We start from the raw sequence: 18384 nt of genomic DNA, 5'->3' as shown, positions 1-18384 counted from the left end.
GACAAAATAAGATTTTTGCTTTTTTATTTTCAGATGTCTTTTCTCATATCTTGAGGAAATCTCCTTTCACAGCCTCCTATATCTGGATGATTTTCAAGAGCCAACTTTAGACATCTTGATAATTTATTATTGTTTACTGAAGATCCAGGCATATGGCTTCTGGGGGGAAATGTTGTCCTAGCAACTGAAAGTTTTATCTTGCAAGAACATCATAATCAGATCTTCTTTCATTATAACCGAACGTAACCGAACACAACTATTGACAATGGTTACAGGTATTTTAAGACATAAAAGTGTCTCTGATAGCGAATAATTTGTAAAATGTGCAACGAACAAAACAATGATCAATTTTTTTTTCATCTAGTGAAGTGTCTTGTCCTTTTCAGTGTCCTGTGACAATTATTTTCATTGCCTTCTCCAACTCCTTCCTTGGACCATTATGAAAATTTATTTCAAGTGTAAGTCCCACTTTTCCTAAATCTGTAGAATGACATGGGAGTAAGGAGCAATCATACTCCAGTTGCACTGAGAAACATTTTTTTAAAATTCTCTAACAACAGCAAAAGTCAAAAAGTGTGTTTCAAAGAAAAGGAGGAAGAAAATCTCAGCAAAATAAGTTACTTTAGATTCTAAACGAACAGTAAACAGAGAATGGCTGACTCTGTATCTTCTGCCTTAAACCAACCAAAACCAATAGGATGTTGAGGAATGAACACAAGATCCTGTCTTCAGTCATAAGTATCCATTATTGAAGGAGATTATCTGCTCATTATTAAATGGCCTCATATCTTTAAGGCACTTTTATCTTTTTCAAAGCACATTGAAATTAATTGTCATTTCACCCACTCAACAATCCAGGAGATTGGCACTTAGAGCTTATTGTTCTATCTTTCATGGTTCCTATGACCCAGAAGACTTTTAAGCTACCTTTTCTGTTTGGGTCATGGGTTTATGTCAGCTAATGTGACTCAAGAGCTACTTTCTTCTGTTCCTCCTGTCCACATCAACTTAGAACATTTTCCACTTGATTCTTATTCACACTTCATCTCTGAATAATTTGAAGTCCTCACTATAGTTTTTTTCTCCTGTAATTATGCCTTTTCAGATCATTTTTGCAATTTGAGATGAACTGAGGCTAATCCTTTTGTGTTATTGGTGAGCAAATAAATGACCCCCTCAGAGAAATTAAATTAGCTGGGGCCATAGATACTGGGGTCCAAAATATTGCACCTGTTATATAGCTTCCTCTTATTCAAATAATTATCCAATCTGACTTTATATTTACCCAATAAACCTTTGTTCATTTTCTTAGAGCCATCAGGCCTTCTATGAGAAGATTATGGTAGCACCAAGATTAATTACCTTGTCAAGAAATAATAATTTTATAAATAATATTGAGGGATCACTCTGTACTGGATAGTACATTACAGGTATTATCTCACTTAACTTTTACAAAAACATTGTGAGGTGAGTAATTTTATTATCTCATCTCCAAGATGAAGAAGCTGAGGCACAGAAGAACTACGTCTCTTGCCCAAGCTTACACAGCTACTAAGAAATATGTTTGGGATCTCAGCCGTCCACTCATGTGTCCTCCACTATTATGCCAAGTTACAAGGAGAAAGCATGAGCTAACCTTCACTTTCCACCAAAAGGATTCAATAAGTCCAAAGCAGATTGTTTGAGGGCACATATACAGTCCTTAGGATAGAATGAGGTACAGGGAAGATGTTTATAGTATGACAGTCATTTACATCAATGGGGTGATGGAGATGGTGGAGAAAAAGTCTTTCATGGGTCCGAGGCAAACTGTTTTTCTCCCACAAGAAAAGACAGGAGAGGGCTGTCAGGATGGAGAAAAGGCAACTGCATCTGATATGGGAGATGACCTTCCTGTAAAGTTGCTAATGAAGACACCTGCCTCGGGGAGTGAGCATTCCCCCATCTCCAACCTAAATATCACCATATGAATGCCTGTGAATTTTTAAGGTACAGGCATACACATTAAGAATGGGAGGGGTTTTGGGGGAACTGGAACTTATTTATATGTATAATTTACAACATTGAGAACACGTCATCACTTCCGCATTAGGAATATAAGGATAAATATTCCTGGACATATATATTTTTAATTTTATGTAAACTATCTTTTTCCTATAATCTTATGCTGACCCCAATGTAAACTCATAAGAGGAAAGACTATCTGTATCATTGACCACTGTATTGGCAACTCCTCAAAAAGAGTCAGCCACACAGTAGGTGCTCAAAAAATATATATATGTATATATTAAGAATGACTTAATAACTGATTTCTACCAAGGTGGCTAGCTATGACTCTGCCTATCATGAACAGCAGGTATTTTGGGGCCAGCACACCTAAACCAATGAGCAGGGCAACCTGATTGGAAAGGTACCTCTGGCAATAGTATCTTAGATTGATAAAGTGCTTTGTGCATTCTGGAAGACAGTATCAGGCTTTTGTTTCAGTTGGTTTGAGAATAATCCTATTAAAGTAGTGTTATTATCCTCGTTGGATGGATAAAGAAACTAAGGCACAGAGGGTTTGAATGATTTGCTGAAATGCATAGAGCTAGTAAATTGCAGAAAATGGATTAAAAATCAGGACTTCTAACCTTTACTCTTTTTACAATATGCTATGGCAGGTAATGAAAAAATGAAATTTTGAATGTTACAAAAACAAGAACAGGGAATTCATGGATCTTTATAATTGTTAGTGGATTAGGATCCAAAGAATAAAGCACTATAATACTTTTGCTATTCAAAATTAAGACAGAGGAAGAAGAGATTAAAAGCAACACTAAACAAAAGAATATGTTTGCTACACTGAGTGAAATAAGTCAGTCGGAGAAGGACAAACATTATATGGTCTCATTCATTTGGGGAATATAAAAAATAGTGAAAGGGAATAAAGGGGAAAGGAGAAAAAATGAGCAGGAAATATCAGAAAGGGAGACAGAACATGAGAGACTCCTAACTCTGGGAAACGAACTAGGGGGAGGTGGAAGGGGAGTTGGGCAAGGGGTTGGGGGTGACTGTGTGACGGGCACTGAGGGAGGCACTTGATGAGATGAGCACTGGGTGTTATTCTATATGTTGGCAAATTGAACACCAATAAAAAATAAATTTATAAAAAAAAGTTAAATCACACACACACACACACAAAAGAATATGTTTGCTAAATCAAACCCTGGTGATGAATGATCACTGATAAGTAAACTAGCAAAATATGGTGAGAACTGTCAGGATGTAACACATAAAAAACATAAAACTAACATACTAATGAAAAAGTCATGGGGTGCCTGGGTGGCTCAGTCAGTTAAGCGTCTGCCTTTTGCTCAGGTCAGGATCCCAAGGTCCTGGGATCAAGTCCTGAGTCAGGCTCCCTCCTCAGTGGGAATTCTGTCCCTGACCCTGACCCTTGTTCATGCTCTTTATCACTCTCTCTCTCTCTTTCAGATGCATCAATTTTTAAAAATCTTGAATGATGAAAGAAAGAAAGAAAGAAAGAAAGAAAGAAAGAAAGAAAGAAAGAAAGAAAAAAGAAAGAAAGAAAGAAAGAAAGAAAAAAGAAGAAAGAAAGAAAGAAAGAAAGAAAGAAAGAAAGAAAGAAAGAAAAAGAAAGAAAGAAAGAAAGAAAGAGAAAAAAGGAAGAAAAAAATCAGGAGCAACCAAGCCAGTACCTCTGTAGATAATTAAAATGCTGCAAGTGTGAAAATATCAGCCATAGTATGCAGGAAAGTCATAAACGAGGAAGAAACCAACAACAACAACAAAAATTTTGGACTTTAGGGGAGATAAACATAAGATTTAAGTATTGGCTTTTAAACATGAGTGCCCCAAAGAACTCCCCTTTTCTCCCTGAAGGAAGCCCCTCTGTCATTTTTTTTTTAATTTATTTATTTATGATAGTCACAGAGAGAGAAGGAGAGAGAGAGGCAGAGACACAGGCAGAGGGAGAAGCAGGCTCCACGCACCGGGAGCCCAACGTGGGATTTGATCCCGGGTCTCCAGGATCGCGCCCTGGGCCAAAGGCAGGCGCCAAACCGCTGCGCCACCCAGGGATCCACCCTCTGTCATTTTCAGTGAATTCTTATCAGTAGGTACTTTTGAAACCGAGTTCTTCTCACTGGAACTTCCTGAGAAAGGGGAAACCATGCTGTTGACCTAGACCCACTGCGTATCCACTGAGACCTCAGTGATGTGAAGATGCAGGTGGCCCAAATGTCACTCTTCTTTAGCTCTCCAACCTGGATGAGAAATATTTTGAATTTACACATGAACGAGTTTTTCAGGGAAACCACTCGTAGCATTGTAACATAGCATATTCTTTTACATTTTCCACAATCCTGTATTCATTCACTTGTTAATTCAACAGGTATTTATTAAGTGCCTACCACATGGCAGGATTTAATGAACACAGCAGACACACCCATCTCTTCACTAGGTGGAGATTGGGGTGCCTGGATGGCTCAGTCTGTCAAGTAGTTGCCTTCAGCTCAGGTCATGATCTCAAAGTTCTGGGATGGAGCCCCACTTTGGGCTTTCTATTCAGCAGAGAGTCTGCTTCTAGCTCTCTCTCGCTCCCAAATAAATAAATAAATAAATAAATAAATAAATAAATAAATAAATAAAATATTTTAAAAAGTAAATGGAGACAGACAAAATCTATACAGCATATTTTGGGAATATGTTCTTTAGGCCACCTTTTCATATGTGTATTTCATTGTCACCATCTTGATCATAATGATTGCTGTCTGATTTCCTTTGGTGTCTCTCAAACATAAATCTCCAGACTTCCCACCACCATCAGATCTGCAGGCTCCTTTTTTCTCATTCTTATATTTGGCCCAATCTTTGAAATATAGTAAGCGGTTTGTTGCATATGTCACTCAATTTAGATTCCCAAGGCTAACATTGGTTTGACATTTAACTGGTGAGGAAACTAAGCTGCAATTCTACATTGGCCATGGACTCCATCTCTCTTAGGTTGAATCTACACTCGTGATTTGGTGATGCATTCTTTGTATGCAATTCTTAATTCTATAGAGAGAACTGCGTATCTTGTTTTTTTCTAAGTGGGGTAAAATTCTAGAAGAAAATGATCTGAAAAACGAGCTGAAGACAATCACTTGTAGGAAGTAAGATTCTGAGTGGGATTGAAACTAGACACTGTTTCTATTAAGAGAATTATCGATTTTTGACCTATTTTCTCTTATTTTAAAAATAACTTTTGCATTCATTATAAACTATTACAGACAAGGAAAAGAAAGACATGATACAGTAGATAACTGCTTATCTCCCACTCTACTTCCATTGTTTATATAATTCGCATTTCCTTCCCTCCTCCCTCTTCCCCATAATTCAAAATTACTCTCACTTTGCCTGACTTCAAAAGTACCGACTACTGGGGTGCTGGGTGGCTCAGTTGGTTAACCCTCTGCCTCTGGCTCAGGTCATGATCCTGGGTTCTAGGATCCAGCCCCACATTGGGCTCCCTGCTCAGTGGGGAGTCTTCTCACTCTCCCTCTGCCTGCCACTCCTCCTGTCTATGCTCTCTCTCTCTGTCAAATAAATAAATAAAATCTTTTTTAAAAAAGTACTGACTACCAAAGTACCTAAACATATAGTCAATCCTTACTACTCACAGATTTCACCGTATTTGGGAATTTGCCTACTAGCTAAAACTTATTTGTGGTTTCCAAGTTAACATCATCAGTGCTTTTGTGGTCATTTGTGTATATGCAGAGAACAGGCTAAGTTTTGAGTCATTAGACCCCCTGTGTTCCTATCTCAGTTTGAGCAGGGAAACTCTATAGTGTTTTTCATTTCAGCTCTTAAACTATAAAGAAGTGTCCTTTTTGTGGTCTATTTGGTGCTATGCTTTTTGCATTTCTGTGCTTTTTCTTTGTGATTTCTCTGTTTATAACAAATTCTAAGCATAGGGCTGAAATGCTTTCTAGCCTCTTAAGTATAAAAAGGCTGTGATGTGACTTATGGAGAAAACACCCATTAGATATGCTTCATTCAGGTGTGAGTTATAGTGCCATTGGCCATGAGTTCAATGTTAATCAATCAGTAACATGACCAGTTGACAAAAATGTGGCCCGAGCCTCACAGGGAGCTAACCCTGAACTCTCCCCAGGAACAATGGTTCAGAATTTGCTAATTCAGTGTTCATGGTATCTTAGAGAACAGAAGGACTGTAAATAATGAAAATTGACCATATATATATGTACATGTATATACCCACAGACGTGTATGTGTTTGTATACCCATACCTATAATTGTATATCCATGTATCTGTATATACATATTTGAAATATATGTATAGATCCCAAAACAGTATATGGTACCACTGTGCAAAAGTTTAACCTACTTTTTTTCAAATGTTTAACTTTTTAAGAAGTGGCATCATTTATATATTTCTTTTGAAAGTTACCATTTTCATTCAAAATTATACTTATGAAAAAATTATACTTATGTAATTCATCCATATTCATTTGTGGAGCTCTGGTTCATTCAATTTTATACTAACCATTTAACAGATATTTCTTGAGCACCTACTTTATGCCGAGTATTTGTCTAGGTATTAGGGATATCACAGTGAACAAAACAGACCAAAATCCCTTCACTTATAGGTAGAGACAGACATTATTATCATTTAATTAGTACATGTTAATTTTTAGCATATAACTATTTCTTAATAATTATAGAATACTGTAATAAATATAGAATACTGTGCTAGGTGCTAGAAATGAAACATTAAATGGTGTGTGTGTGTGTGTGTGTGCGCGTATGGATGATTGTACAACATTTATCGTTTTTTTATTGATGGGTATTTAGTCATTTCTGGGGTTTTTGTTTGTTTTTGTTTTTGTTTTTGTTTTCTTTTTTTTGCTATTACAAACAATGCTGCAGTGAAAATCCTAGTACATTTTTCCCTGCACTGCTTGAGCCATTGAACCTTTGCTGCTGCACAGGCTTCAAATATGCTCACTTCCATCCTTTATTTTCGTTCTGTAGCCTAATCTAGTCACTGGCTCCCCTTCTCATACATAGGGGGCTTCCTGAGTAGACTACAACTGTTGTCCACATTTTCTCATCTCCTATCTGCTTTTCAGTCCACTTGCGTTAGGTATGCACAATCAACACTGTATGGCAACAGAAATTCTCAAGGACTTATTTGCCAATACAAAGAGACATCTCTTTTGACCTTAGCTGTTTCATATTATTAGCCTTCTTTTTTGCCTTTTTCCTAGACTTGACTCTATCCTAATTCTCTTCCTACCTAATTATTCTATCCCAGCCTCCTTTTCTGACTTACCTACCCCACCCCCCCGCCCCACTGCATGCAGCCTTTCATTGGAGATGACTACTGGGTGGCTCAAACAGGTGGTACAAGTGACTTCAGTCTCTTGACCTTCCCCTTACACTTGGCACTCTATCCTTCAGAGTCTGGATGCAGGATCGGAATCCTTCACAGTGCAGTGATCTGGGGGATATTACCAACTGCTATCAGGTGCCCCAAATAGTGTTCTTCCTCAGAACTTTGTTCTTTTTTTTTTTTTTTTGAAGGGTTGGGAGGAGCAGTAGGAAAGGGAGAGAGAGAATTTTAAGCAGGCTCCATGCCCAGCACAGAGTCCAACTTGTGGCTTGATCTCACAACTCCCAGGTCATGACCTGAGCTGAAATCAAGAGTGAGATGCTTAAGTGACTGAACCACACAGGCCTCCCTGTCTTTTTCCAATCATCTTTCTCACATTATTCACTTCCCTCACTCAAATACTTTACATCCTGCTTTTATGTTCAAGGATGAGATCTCTGCTAGATTATATTCAGGAATCATCTATATCATTTCTATCATATATATGATAGAAATATACATATATATATATTCATAGAAATAGATAAGATTATTGAGGGAAGAAAAGGGTAGAGAGAGGACAAAATGCTATTCTTTTGGGGATTCTACTACAAATGCAGATTCAGATAAAGAGTATTCATATTATCTTTGAAATTCAGATTATGAAGTTGGTACAGGAAAAGGTAAAGTCATTCATAATTAACTCAACAAACACTTTCTGAGTATTTAAGAGGTTATGTGCATGAAACTAGATTTACAAAAATTATAGAGCAATGATAGAAAAATGCAATCATATGGACATCTGAAAAAATCATCACATGTGCTATTTTGGACACATATGGTGCTGCCTTCCTGGCAATGCATAGAAAATGGCCTTCCTTTCCCCTTATCCTCATTGCTATGATCAAAGCCAAGTTCATACATTGTGATCCTCTCTTTTCTGATTACCATTGACTGATTCTGGGATGGGCCCTTGACCCAAACTGAGCTATTGGGTAATGGGTTCCTTACCCAAATTTGCTGAGTGGATAAATTCTTGTTATGTTCCCACCTTTTGTCAGTGGGATATGAGAGAAGAAATTTGAACTCATTGATAAGAATCCACTCATGATGATATCTAAAAGTCTAGTAATACTCTATTTCAGCACTGTAAAAATTATCAAAATATTTGACTTACCTGAATTTGCCTTAAAATCCATCAATGTTTAGTTGGTTGGCTCTAATGTGTCTGGAACTCCTATTGACCATTTTATTTTTAGGCCCATGAGGTCACCTCCAGGTCCAGAACAACTCCCTGAAATCTTATCCTAGAAACACAGTCTGCTTTCCTACCTTCTGTTATGCTGACCTGAGTCATTCTATCTCCTTGGATTCTGACTCCAACTCTATTCTGGAATATTGGGTATAGGCAAACCTCAACAGCATGCTGTTCCTTACTCAGGGCCTTTGCAATGACCTAAAAAAAAGTTCTTAAGGTTCCCCTTTGCACTTGTTCAAAATTATTCTCCTTTGCATAAGAAGAGTACATTTGGAGTCCATCCTGAGTGTGAAAGCATCATTAGACATTCCCTTGGAGCAGAAGCTCAGGACTATTACTGTCAGAATTTCTTTGAAGCTGTTGTGGTATAAACTATAAAAGTACACAAGTCTTTTGGCTTTTATGAACTTTTTTACAAGTTACTGTGGAGAAATAGATAAAGGAAAGCAAATTCTCATAGAAGAGGAAGTTACAGAATTTCATGCATTTTACAAAATTTTTGTACCTATGTTTTATTATTTTTACTTCCAACATGTAATAGCTAGAACTGCCCTTTAACTTCTACTGCCTGCTTTATTCCTGGAGGGAGATTTCATAAAATATTAATCCTTCCTTCTGACTTTCATTATGTGGAAGCACACATCTAATTAGAGAAGAACAATGGGTATAAACCAGTTCACAAGCAGTTGTTTCAATGAGTTATTTGCACTTCTGTGTACTTTCTTAGGGTGTCTGGGTTTTAGCTGACAATACTGAGAATAGTTTAGGGCAGAGTTTCTCACAGGCTTTCACCCAAGTACCTTAAAAGACATGAGAATTAACAAATACCTGGTAAATGCATAGAAATAGCTCAGAAGACCTCCCTACTATACACAAACAGTTGTATATTCATTCACTGATTCAAGAACTCTCTTAAGGTGAAGAGAATTACATTTTTGGATTGAGTTCTCAATAAATGCTCCCCAAACTAGCTTGTGCTCTAACCTAAGAGGACAACAATATTCAATACATAAAGAGCCTGGGCCTTATGATAGATAATCTTGGGTTCAATTTGTGGCTCTTTAACTTACTACATGTGTGGCTTTGGACAAGCAAAGTGAATCTCTTGAGTTTCATGAAGATTTAATAATATCTTATTCCATTGGACTTCTGTGAGGATTACATCAGCAAAATGAAAGTTATTATACCTAATATTGAGCATGGTGTATTTTAAGAACTGTGTAATTATTAGTTTCTTTTCCTTTCATTTTTCTCAGAACTTGAAAAACCAAAGGTAAGAACAGCACAAAAGAACAGATGACTCTGCTAACTCAATAGATGCCAAGAAGCAAAAGTGCCCAATGAATCATTTTATTTAGTAAACCCACTTACTGAAAAGATATTCAGAATTCAATTTATTGAGCAAAACTTTTTGAATACCCAATCTATGCTCTTCTCCATTCACTGTCAAGTGAGATTGGTATCATCCTCCACATTGAACAATCAGAGAAAATTTGGCTCAAAGCTTATAGACAAGCCTCTACCTATTTCCCTGAAGCCATATTTGGAAGGGAAGTCCAAAAAATAAATTATTTAACTTTCGAAAGTCAGCGATATATATATAAGGTTCAGCATACTTCAAATACTCTCATGGAGATGCTGATACAATAGTTCCAGAGTTAGGTTCTAGCGTTTGTGTTTTTAATTCACCCAGGTGATTCTCATTCAGATAATCCTTTGGTCATATTTTAATAAACAACAATCTACGGTATCTTCTGACTAGGGGACTTAGGAGCAATATGACTGGTGGCATTGACTTCTATTGAAAGATTACAAACCGCTCAGCGGTTTGGCGCCTGCCTTCAGCCCAGGGCGTGATCTGGAGTCCCGGGATCAAGTCCTACATCAGGCTCCCTGCGTGGAGCCTGCTTCTTCCTCTGCCTGTGTCTCTGCCTCTCTCTTTCTCTCTCTCCCTGTGTCTCTCATGAATAAATAAATAAAATATTAAAAAAAAAAAGAAAGATTACCTGGTATGCGGCCGATGAATCTTTGCCATGAATTAGGAAAGTTTTCCTTTTGGTATTAAAAACATCCCCCAAGTTGTGGTCAACTCCTTTGTATGTCTTCTTGCCTACACTTAATAAAGCAGATTTTCATCCCTAATGTGAATGGGTCTCATTCAATCAACTGAAGGTCTGAATAGAACAAAAAGGTTGAGTAAGAGGAAACTTCTCCTGCCTGAGTGCTTGAGGTGGGATATTGGTCTTTTCCGGCCTTTGCTTAGGCTGAAGCATTGGCTCTTCTTGGGTCTCAAGCTTGCTGGTTTTCAAACTATAACATATCATCAGCAATCCTGGTTCTCAGGCCTTCAGACTTTGACTGGCACTACATATCAGCTCTCCTGGGTCTCCAGCTTAAAAATGGCAGATTGTGGGATTTCTCAATCTCCATAATTGTGAAAGCCAATTCTTTTTTTTTTCTGAAGATTTATTTATTTATTCAAGAGAGACACACACAAAGAGAGAGAGAGGCAGAGACACAGGCAGAGGGAGAATCAAGCTCCATGCAGGGAACCCAACGTGGGACTCAATCCAGGGTCTCCAGGATCATGCCCTGGGCAGAAGGAGGTGCTAAACTGCTGAGTCACCCAGGCTGCCCAAAAGCCAATTCCTTCTAATAAGTTTTTCTCTCTTCTCTCTCTCTCATTCTCTCTCCTCCCATCTTTCCATCTCTATCTCTGTATGTATGTGTTGTGTATGTGTGTGTGTGTATATATATATATGAAGTGGAGTGACATACTATAAGTGCTAAAAGAAAAAAACTGCAAACCAAAAATACTATATTCAGCAAATGATGGAGAAGTAAAGACCTTTTCATATCTGCCTTACAAGAATTGCTAAAAGGAGTCCTTCAAATTGAAAGAGAAAAAAAATTCAATAAAACTGAGTTTTCTGAAAAGATAGACAAAATCAACAAATCTTTAGCTAAGTAAAAAAAAAAAAAAAGATTCAAACAAATAAAATCAGAAATGAAAGAGGAAACTTTACAACTGACACCACAGAAATACATGGGATCATAAGAGGTTACTAGGAACAATTACATGCTAACAAATTGGATGAGCTAGAAGGAATGGATAAATTCCTAGAAATATACAATTTACCAAGATTGAATCATGAAGAAATCTGAATGGACCTATAAGAAGTAAAAAGATTGAATCAGTGATAAAAAACTTCCCAACAGGGGTGCTGGGATAGCTCAGTTTGTTGAGCATCTGCCTTCAGTTCAGGTCATGATCCTGGGGTCCTGGGATCAAGCCCTGTGTGTTGGGCTCCCTGCTCAGTGGAGAGTCTGCTTCTCCCTCTCCCTCATGTGCTCTCTCTTTCTCTTTCTCAAATAAAAGTTTTGTTAAAGAATAATTAACACAAATCCTCCTAAAACTCTTTCAAAGATTGAAGATGAGGGAACACTTCCAAACTCATTACTAGCATTACCCTGATACCCAAATCAGGCAAACAAAGATACTATAAGAAAACTGTAGAACAATATCTGGGTGAATATTATACAAAAATCCTATTTTAAAAAAATATTTCATTTATGTATTCATGAGAGACACACACAGAGAGAGAGAGAGAGAGGCAGAGACAGAGGCAGAGGGAGAAGTAGGCTCCTGCAGGGATCCTGATGTAGGACTCAATCCAGGACCCTGGGATCATGCACTGAGCCGAAGGCAGACACTTAACCACTGAACCACCCAGGCCATCCAATAGAAAAATCCTTAACAGAATTCAACAACACATTGGCAGAATTCTACATCAAGACCAAGTGGGATTTATTACTAGATTGTAAGGTTAATGTACCACACCACATTAATAGAATGAATGTAAAAAAACTAAACCATATGACCATCTCAATTGATGCAGAAAAAGCATTCGGCCAAATTCAACACCCTTTCATGTTAAAAATATTAAATAAGCTAGGAATAGAAGGAAATTATGTCCACATAATAAAAGTCATATGTAAAAACCCCATAGCTAACATCATAGTCAAGTTGAAAAACTGAAAGCTTTCCCAGTAAGATATATAGCAAGTGCTCTTGCCACTTCTATTCAACATAGTCTGGAAGTCCTTGTTCATGGATTGGGAGACTTAATATTGTTAAAATGTTTATACTACCTAAAGAAATCTATACGTTCATGCAGTTCCTACCAAAATATCAATGGTATTTCTTCAGAAATAGGAAAAATTACCCTAAAATTAATACAAAATCTCCAAAGCACTCAAATAGTCAAAACAAAGAAAAATAAAGTTGGAGAACTTAAACTTCCTGGTTTCAAAACATATTGCAAAGATATAGTAATTAAAACAGTATGGTACCAGCATAAAGACAGACATATAAACTAATTAAACAGAATAGAGAGCCCAGAAATGAATCCTCATGTATATGGTAGAATGACCTTTGACATGGATTCCAAGACTGCACAATGCAGAATGAATAGTCTCTACAACAAACGATGTTGAGAAACTGGATATCCACCAAGCAAACAAATGAAGCTGGTCCTTTACCTTACACCATATACAAAAATCAACTCAAAATAGATGAAAGATCTAAGCATAAGACCTGAAACTATATAACTCCTAGTAGAAAACACAGAGGAAAATCCTTATGACATTGGATTTGGAAATGCTTTCTCAGATATGAAACCCAAAGCAAAAATAAATAAGATTTATTTATTTTATTTTAGAGAGAGAGAGTGTTTAAGCATGAGTGGGAAGGGGGTGGATGCAGAGGGAGAGAATCTGCAAGCAGAATCCCTGTTGAGTGTGGAGCTAGACATGGGGCTTAATCCCATGACCTTAATCCCATGAAATCATGACCTTAGCCAAAACCAAAAGCTGGATGCCTAACTGACTGAGCCACATAGGTACCCCTGCACACTGATGTTAATTGTAGCATTATTCATAATAACCAAGAGACTGAAGTAACCTAAATGTCCACCAATAGATGAATGGAATGAGTAAAAAATTCTTGTAGGTTTTAAATATTTATTTTAAATGTTTTTGGCACATGGGTGTATATATGTCATATACTTTATACAGTGTCTCTCTCTCAATATCTAGTTCTATATGATGATTTATTTAGATATATATCTTCCCTCCTGCCTATCTCATTTATCTATCATCTATCCATCTATCCATCATCTATCTTAAAAAATCTTAATGGAATAAATTCATAAAATGGCTTTGTGAAACCACTCCCTACCCTAAATAATCTTCAGTCAACAGATTGGATGTTTGAATGCAGCAACTCATTTTGCTCCTCTAAAGAGACAAATGTTTGCATTACAAGAATTTGTTAACAGACTAATATTATTGTTAGTAAGAGTGGACCACTTTGGCATCAATAATTTCACCATTTATGCTTTCAACATTGCTTGTAGAAAAATTGACTTGACCTTTGTCTGAGGGCTGCTGAATCAGACCTTTTAATGACTTCTCATTTATTGCTCTCCCAGTGCAGTTCCATGATCATGCAATAATTTCATTTTCTTAAGGATGGAATCAGAACTCTTAAATACAGAGCATTTGATTAAAGGGAATGAAGAGAGCAACTGAAATCCTATCCTGGTGGAGCAGTTGGAAGGCATGGAGGTCTATAATATGCAAACATTTAACCTCCACCAGCCTCGCTGTTGAGCCTGACTAGAGGCACCTTTGGGTGATAGGAGATCTGTGTACTTTTGAAAACTACCTGTCCTTATGCTCTTCTCACATACTTATTTGAAAATTCCTAATAAAATTGCTACTTAAGAGAGAGTATAAAAATGGAAAGATCTTGGACTTATAAAGCCAACAAAGGAAACAGATAATTTGTGCTGTCTTGAGTGTGGAGAAGTAATGTCATGAAAAAGAAGGCAAAATGAGAAAAATAAAAGTGAGAATGCTTGATTGCATCCATGTAGTCTCTTAAAATATTCTATTTTGTTTTTTTAAAAGATTTTATTTATTTATTCATGAGATAGAGAGAGAGAGAGAGAGAGAGGCAGAGACACAGGCAGAGGGAGAAGCAAGCTCCACGCAGGGAGCCCGATGTGGGACTCGATTCGGGTCTCCAGGATCACACCCTGGGCTGAAGGCAGCGCTAAACCTCTGAGCCACCCAGGCTACCCTCTTAAAATATTTTAAAAATTAGTAATACTTAAATGAATTTAAATGTTGATTGAATACATTACAGCTCTCAATGCAGGGCTTTCCTGGTATTCTAGTTTAAGCGCATCAGCTTTGAACTACAGAGATGATCAAGAATGAAAATCTAAAGTCAATTTGCTTAAGACAAGAATGTCAACTTTTCACTTTGCTTACAATATATTGAGATTATAATTACTTTTAACAGTTTATTACTTGCATTTAAAATAAGTATCATATTTGATTTTTGTAACTTTTCTCCCATAATTCTTTTACTCTTAATTTTGAGAAGAAAACTGAGGAAAGCCTTTTTTTCCTAAATATTATTTATTTGTTAAACAGCAATGAATGAAATTCTTTGATGACTGACAAGTTTTAGGATGTGCAGGTGGACTGACATCTAGATAAAAGTTGTTAAACTTACATCAAAGAAAGAAGATAATGAATTCCAATGAGCTTACTCACTGTTTGAAGGCTAGCTTTGGGTAAATCAACTTACTGATGATGAGAAATGACAATGTCAGCGATGGATGAAGTTCTGAGAAATATGCAAAATCAATCATTATCTATTTACTTTACTTAGAAAGTAATGTAAGCAAATTATTCTGGGGCAAGGGCGTAATAGGGGAACTAACCTTTACCAGGCATCTACTTTGTGTCAGGTATATTACACCTGTTATTTCATTTGATCTTCAAAAGAAATCCTTAAGGTAAGTATAGCACAACTTCATTTTACATAGAAGGAAACAAACTCTAAAAGTAGTGAATAGCCTTCCCACCTGAGAAGAATTAAGCAAGGAGAGGAACAGAGTTTCAAACCAGAGTTTTATTACTGCAGAGTAAATTATCTTTACAGAATGCTGTCTTTTAAAAAAGTCAGAGGAGTGCCTGGCTGGCTCAGTCCGTAGAGCATGTGACTCTTGATCTCAGAGTGGTGAGTTTGAGACTGATGTTGAGTGTTAATATTACTTAAATAAACAAATCTTTTTTAAAAATCAGAGAAAATATGGGAGTAAAAAGTATTTGTGAGCACTGTGTGTAAACAATTATAATGTATGCTTCGGTCAAGTTTTTTTTTTTTTAATTTAAATTCAAGTTAGTTAACATACATTGTGGCATTGGCTTCAGGAATTTAGCGATTCATCACTTACATATAATGCCCAGTGCTCATGCTAAGAAGTGCCTTCCTTAATGCCCATCACCCATCTAGCCCATTCCCCACCTACCTCCTCTCCAGTAACCCTCATTTTGTTCTGTGTATTTAAGAATCTCTTATGTTTTGTCTCCCTCTCTATTTTTATCTTATTTTTCCTTCCCTTCCCCTATGTTCATTTGTTTCTTAAATTCCACACATGAGGGAAGTCATATATTTGTCTTTCTCTGACTTGTTTCGCTTAGCATAATACACTCTGGTTCCAACCATGCTGTTGCAAATGGCAAGATTACATTCTTTTTGATTGCCTCGTAGTATTCCATTGTATGTATGTATACCACATATTCTTTATCCATTCATCAGCTGATGGAAATGTGGGCTCTTTCCATAATTTAGCTATTGTTGATACTGTTACTGTAAACATTGGCATGCATGTGCCCCTTCAAGTCAGCATTTTTGTATCCTTTAGATAAATACCTGATAGTGCAATTGCTGACCCATAGGGTAGTTCCACTTTTAATTTTTTGAGGAAACTGCACACTGTTTTCCAGAGTGACTGCACCAGTTTGCATTCCCACCAACAGTGCAAACGTGTTCCCCTTTCTCTGCATCCTTGCCAACATCTATTATTTCCTGAGTTTTTAATTTTAGCCACTCTGATAGGTATGGGGTGGTATCTCATTGTCGTTTTGATGTGTATTTCCCTGATGATGAGTGATGCTGAGCATTTTTGCATGTGTCTGTTAGCCATCTGGATGTCTTCTTTGGAAAAGTGTCTATTCATCTTTTCTGCCCATTTCTCAACTGGATTATGTGATTTTTGGGTGATTTAGTCAAATTTTATTGACACATTAGAATTCTGACTATTAAATTTTCACTTTCAAACCTTCAAAATTGTGGCTTTTGAATTTGCAGCGAGAGGTTTAAAGAACTGCACAGAGCTTAAGTGAAGTCTTATGACAACGTCAGGGGAAGCAGTTGATGTGAACTGCAAACTGGACAGATTGGTTTTCAGGCATGGCAGAATGAACTAAAAGACTGAAGGTTTAATGACCTGGAAGGGGTTTGCTGTAACTCAGTGAGAAGGAAAGTTTGCCAGAGGTAAACACAGGGGGTTTGGAAGGCAGAGATAAAAGTAAGCTAAAGATCTAAGCATACGCCTAGATGCTTAGCCAGAGTTTGGATCAGCTATAAATTCTATGATATGCTATCCACAGTTTAGGATTTGACCAAGAGGTTGGTTGGCCAGAGCCAGCATTTGCAGAGTAGATGTTTCCCCTAAACTTAATCTAGGACTGGCTGGCAGAATGAAAGGCAAATTTCAGACGCCGAGCCCAGGACTGTCTGGTCTAATAAGAAGGTGTTTGGTTTGCTTTAGAGAGATGAAAAGGTACAATATATGATAAGATCTCGTTCACCCGCCCAGACCTCAAAGATTTAAAATGGCAATCTGGTGAGTAACTTTAAAAATGATCAGTGCTGAAGTAAACAAAAATGTTTCCAGGCATTCCATGATTTTGCTATAGGGTGAGGTAAGGAACCAAAGTCTTAGGCTCTAAAAGTGTCAGAAATATAGATGAGCCTAATCCAATATGGTTGTAAGTAATAGCTTCAAATGACTTAAATTCCAAAGTATAGGGATCCCTGGGTGGCGCAGCGGTTTGGCACCTGCCTTTGGCCCAGGGCGCGATCCTGGGGACCCAGGATCGAGTCCCACATCGGGCTCCCGGTGCATGGAGCCTGCTTCTCCCTCTGCCTGTGTCTCTGCCTCTCTCTCTCACTGTGTGCCTATCATAAATAAAACATAAAAATTAAAAAAAATTCCAAAGGATATTCCAATGATGAATGCAAAAGAAATAGTTCTTCTTTCTCTAATATTGGTCCAAGCAGGGCTACTATCAGCCTAGAAAGTGGCTCTGTGTGGTTTACAAGATGGTGCCCCCTCTGGATGGAGGCTGGCTTTTTGGTAGTGGTAGGGGAGGAACAAAGGCCAGATTTCAGCTTCTGACCACCTTGCTCTCAGTGCAGTTGAACAGATATATACAGCAGCTCTGGTTGAATTAAAATAGTTAAAAACCTATTTTCCAGGGGATGAGACCTAGTCTGGGAGTCTCAAGAAACATGTGTACTTTAGTCTGTGAAGAACTCTCTCTTAGTCCCCTAGAAGGCTTCATCAAGACCAGCCTTGGACATATTATTTAAAAACCCTGTGTCTCTTGTCCTCAAATACTTTCTTATACTAACTTTCAAAAATGTTTTAAAACTAAAATATTTATCCAACTGTCCCCAGGAAGAGAGTTAGGGCCAACGTACCTGCTTGCAGGCTTCTGATCAATTATTCATTCACCTCTCAACAAAGATTTCACAAAATGGAATTTGTATCCACTCAGGTAATTTACTTGGTTTTCAAAGACAAATGAGACTCCT

This window comes from Canis lupus, chromosome 4 (genome assembly GCF_011100685.1).
Source record: "Canis lupus familiaris isolate Mischka breed German Shepherd chromosome 4, alternate assembly UU_Cfam_GSD_1.0, whole genome shotgun sequence".
In the NCBI taxonomy this organism is placed as follows: Eukaryota; Metazoa; Chordata; class Mammalia; order Carnivora; family Canidae; genus Canis; species Canis lupus.
The sequence above is the reverse complement of the archived record's forward strand: the minus strand, read 5'-3'. Positions refer to the sequence as shown.